This window comes from Nilaparvata lugens, chromosome X (assembly GCF_014356525.2).
Source record: "Nilaparvata lugens isolate BPH chromosome X, ASM1435652v1, whole genome shotgun sequence".
NCBI lineage: Eukaryota > Metazoa > Arthropoda > Insecta > Hemiptera > Delphacidae > Nilaparvata > Nilaparvata lugens.
The window spans coordinates 44,098,241-44,103,841 of record NC_052518.1 but is presented as its reverse complement, the minus strand read 5'-3'; positions in this window follow the sequence as shown (position 1 = coordinate 44,103,841).

The window sequence follows — 5,601 nt, the reverse complement described above, 5'->3', positions numbered from 1 at the left end:
GGAAATTTATGAAACAATATACTTAGACTTTGAATCAACTACGGAGCATTTTAGGATTGATTTGAACCAGGCAGTTCAGTCCTGCCAACCGAATGTGACCAAAGACACTATTAACAGTCGTCAATTCATGCGATTCACCTATACTAGGACTCCCACGCAGCAAGTGAGGAACTAACTCTGCACCAATGATCCCATCTATTCTACTAGGAAGATAGAATTTGTCGTCAGCCAGTGTGAGATTTTCAAGATGATGAAGTTTGGATCTGTCGATTTTGCAAGAAGGCAACTTGTCGATGACTTATCTACCACTGTGGCATCCATCGAAAACTTGACGGTAGGATCCAACTTCGACTGAATTGACACACAAGTACGACCTTGAACTTTACTAGTACCACCACCGAATCCACGAACAACGGTTTTCATGGGCTGGAATGGTAGTCTCAAACGCCGACACAATTTGGCTGTAACAAAATGACACTGACTCCCAGTGTCAACCAAGGAACGAACATCACAAAGCTGATCATTACAATCTCGAACATGTGCAGTGACGGTCGACAACACAACGGTCGAATTTTCTACATCGTTGGATTAGAACAACAACTAATAGGTGATGTGCCACCTGCCTTGGAGTTCGACGAGGACGCAACACCTTCATTGGAACTTGATCTGGAAAAGTGCAATAAAGAATGATGAGATTCTCGACATTGAGCACACTGAGTTTTACTATGACAATCTCTACTCAAATGATCCACATCAAGACAACGAAAACAACGAAACTTTCCTTTAATCAAACAATAACGATCCCAAGGAGTCATTTTCAAGAAACTTGCACAATCTACTAACCGATGACCGGTTTTGAGCACTTCAGTCAATTGGGCTTTTTACTAGATGCATCGTTAGATGAATCATTAGATTGAACCACAAACACCTTTGATTTATTATCCTTTTTGTGCCTCATATTAAACGATTCAGTCTGTTTCTCATCAGAAGGAAGAGTCTTAATTTGCTTTTCAATGAATTTGACATAATCGGTATAAGTTGGCATAGCCTTGTCACGGACGGCCGATTCAAAATTTCTATGAGAACTTGGATCCAGCAATCTCAAGCCATGATAGAGGAATATCGAGTCTGACAAATCAGTGAGTCGCAATCTGCTCACTGCATTGATTGAACTGCAAAACCCATCCAAAATCGCAATACAACCTGCCTTTGATTCTGATTTTATTGGACGAAATTCAAAAATTTGTTTGAAATAGGCATCGACTTGCGCTCGTGGATCGTTATAGTGGGTCAATAATGCCTGCCAAATTATTTGATAATTATTAGCCAATGGTGGCAAATGACGACAAATATTTGCTGCTTGTCCAGTAAGTCTACTTACAAGATATTGGACCTTCTGCTGATCGTTCAAACTCTTGTTGTCATGTACCAATGCCTTAAATAGTTCATAAAACACCGACCATTGAGTCTGGTTCCCATCAAATTTCGGAAGGTCGATTTTAGGCAGTACTGACTTGGACACGACCAGCTGTGCACTAGCTGCTGAAGCTGCCGAAGATTGAGCAATAGCATCAGTCGCCTCTCTCTGTTTGAGAGTGTTAGCCGCTACTTCAATATACTGAAACAGATCTAGATGTGAGTCGTTGAATGCTACAACATGGTCTTTATTCAACTCAAGTTCCAACTCATTAACCACTAATTCTGTCTTTTCATAATCCGAAATGGTCTGAGACACCCGAGGATACAAGATTAAAAATTGCTCAGCAACTTTTGGATCAGAGACATTTTTAGACAGTTCATAAATTCTTTGCAATCGGGCATACAATTGTTCCAGTTTAGCTCGATGCACCCTGATTTGTTTCTGTAATTTTTCCTCCATCTTGAACTCATACACAAAACAATTCAGCCCCGACAATACAAACAGACAAAAAAACAAGAATGAGTTCAAAACTAAATGGAAGGAAGAATCACGACTAGTAAGTTATCAAAGTTAAACTTTGATTATCAATTCACAAGATAAGTTACTGCTGAAGACAAAACTATATGATTAGATAATGTTCTTCCAACAACTCACAAACAAACGATAACTTGTTGAATTGAACAAACAAAATCATGCTGTGATTAACCTTCACTAACATGTATAACAAAATGGACAATACAAAATCCAACAAACAAATTCCCGAAAAAGAGCACAATGAGCCTAGTTTCAGGAAAATTACAATTTTAACTGAAATAAATTTAATTTCAGACAAATACAAATTGACAAGAAACCTTGCTCTTAGAACAAGGCTACAACAAACTAAGTTGAGCATGGATCAGACCATTCTCAACATGCCAACACTGGACAAATACAAAACTGCTTAAATCCAATGTGTGTGAATTAATCAATAAATTACAAATTTAAATTCATCATGGTTCGGAGGATCAAAAATGTTCTGAACAAAGCTCAGGCTAGAGCTACTAGAGAACTGTAATTTACTATTTAAATAATCAAATACAAACAAGGAGCAAAATTTAATCTTCAATTTGAGCCAGGTTATTGGTACAGTTAAACTCTGCATTAATGAACAATAAAAAAGAGCAAAAACTCACCAGATTTAATCCAATTTTGTCTACTTGCCCTTCGAAGCCTTTATTAGGTGTTTTGGTCAGATTCAAGGTGGGAAGAAATCTGGGAAAAGAAAGGTTTGCTTCCAGGCTGCCTTTTCGCGTTGATTCTGTGTTCAACTTGCAGGTCAATGTTTGAACAAAGCTCAAACTGATTCTTTATAAATTCAAATCCGATTCAAATTAATTCAATTCAACACTATTTACGCTGTTATACTCAATTCACACACACGACACTTAAACAATCAATTATAAGAAATTTCCGAACGAAATTACATTACAAATACAAATTCGGTCTTGCAACAAAACAAGTGAATGACGAATAATGGACGAAAGCAAGAATGACTGAACTGAAATGACTGGGCTTTTTTTCTCGACAAGCCAAACAGCTGGACAGTCGGCACTGGTGCCAACAAACCTGCTATTGGCAGAACTGTAGTCAGGGATTTGGCGCTACAATTCGAATGCTCTGGCCAAACCACTACCAAATTTGAACGTTTTTGATCCGGTAGTTTTTTAGTTCTGCGAGTGAGTGAGTGAGTGAGTGAGTCAGTCAGTGAGTGAGTGCCATTTCGCTTTTATATATTGTGACTATTCTTTATAGAGGCTTCATAAAAAACCACTCTCTTCAATTATATTATGAAGGGTCAAGACAGAAACAGCAAACTATCTCTTAATAAAATAATTATCAACGTTTACCGTTAGGCTAGCTACACACACATCGATTCTGGTCGTTCGATAAGAAATCGAACGACCAAATTCCAATGGTAGCGCAATGAAATAAATGGGTGATCACAAACACATCGATCATCGATTTTTATCGTACGGACGTCGTGTAGTGGGCGTCTCTTGTCTCGACTAAACACGACGCCGTGTAGTGGTCGTTCAGTGGTCGTGAATACAGTGGCGCATGTGATCAAAGTGGCAACTTCATACACATCGAATTTGAAGTTCATACGATCTTTTATCGAACGTTTGAGTAGAGTGATCATATGGTAATTTAAAATAAATAACTTTAATGATACAAGGCCATCTGATCCCAAGACAGCACCGTAATGAGCATGCGCACGTAACGTTCCATTCAATTAGTTCTTCAGTTCTATTAAACTAGTAGTTCTGTGAACAGTAGACCTCGCGCAGTTATTAACCACAGCCTCCTCCAATACTGTCAATCAGAGTAAATTATGTCTTGTCCTGTCGTGTCGGCGAGATATCGGTGTGTGAAAAACTAATGGCTGTTTGGGTTGTTTTACCGACAATGTCAATAATTTGTTGTAAACAACTATGTTACTATTATAGAAAGCTTACCGAGTTGAAAGCAGAGAAAAGTCGGGATAAATACTATGCTATTTCGAGTTATCAATTGCATGCCTCATCGAATGCAATTAATAGTCCACACGACAGCTGATTTTTTACCAAGTTACATTCAGATATTAATTGCATGCGTCATTGCATGCAATTTATAATCCACTTGACAGCTCGTTCATGATAAATAATTATGTAGTCTGATGTTTACTCTAATATTGAGTTGAATTGGATCGCTTCCTTCATTAAAAGCCTAGGAGGGCGAAGTCCCTCCTATTGGTGTATGAAGGAGGCTACTTTTCCTTATATATTATCCTTGAAATGCGACATTTCCTTAAACGTCGTATATTCGTCGACGCGCAATTTAAAAAGGAACATACCTGTCAAATTTCATGAAAATCTATTATCATGAAAATCGTAAATGCGGAACATATAAACATTTAAGCATATACATAAAGAGAAATGCAAAGCCGTCGACTCGAATCTTAGACCTCACATCCTTCGGTCAATAAATTAATAATTCAGAACTACTATATAGATTGCAAGCACCAATTTTTATATAGTGACTGCACTATGTGACTTTTATCAAAATTTCGTTTTATTTTATATTTTATATTTTGGTCTTTCATTTTCACTTCATCATTACGATCGACTTTAACTCTTTCCAATGCATTAGAACACGAAAGTACTTATTACAACTGCTCTTACTGAATCAAATAAGAGAAAAACCAAGGATAGACTGATGATCTAGAATACAACAGTTTTTGATACCAAATACGAATAACAAATAATAAAACTTGTACTTAATACAAGATGGTATACAACAACATTATCTAACTGACATCCATTGGATTTCAGTGAAAAGAGTCATTTTCAATTTAACCCTAGATTTCCAGGCATTCAGGCATTCGTGGTTACGCTCAGTCATCAATAGCTGTGATTTCGCAAAACTACGTCAAGTATTCCAGATTTCTTTACAATAGCATCCAGTATAGGCTCCAGAGGCCAGTGCTACTTAATTTGACATCAGCGTTATTCATATGGAAGTATATAAACTTTCGCGTCGTCACCATCACGAATGATTGTAAAGTATGTAACGTCAGTGTTAAGGAATATGGAAGAATATGTTAATAATATAGAAATACGTTGAAAATGTAGAAATATTTCTAGCGTATCTCCGGCGAAATATTAGAGTCCTCTCAAAATAAAATTTCTATATCCTAGCTGAGAAAATGCTATCTTCAAGTATCTCAATTCCTTTCATTCAAACCAGTGTATTTTAACTGTTTTGAAATTATTATTAAAATAAAATAAAGTTATGACTGTCAAGTAAAACCTTCAAGCGCCGTTGAGCTGGCTATTATTAATATTGTATGCTTATACTGTAATCATGTATATATATTTTTTGGTCATATTCAACTCTGATTCCTAAGCTATCTTCAAGTAGTTATCACAATTTATTTTATTCAAACCACTATATTTCACTATCTGATTTATTTCGACTCCTCTCTGCACACAGACGAATCATCCACGCAGGGTTTGTATCCATTAAATTATCGTAACACTATTAATTTGTAAATAATATACTTTTTGAAGAATAAAAAGACATGAATTATTGAAAAGGAGAGAAAAAACAGAAAGATGGTTAAAAACGCGAATCTTTGACGAAATATTGGAGTTCTATCATCA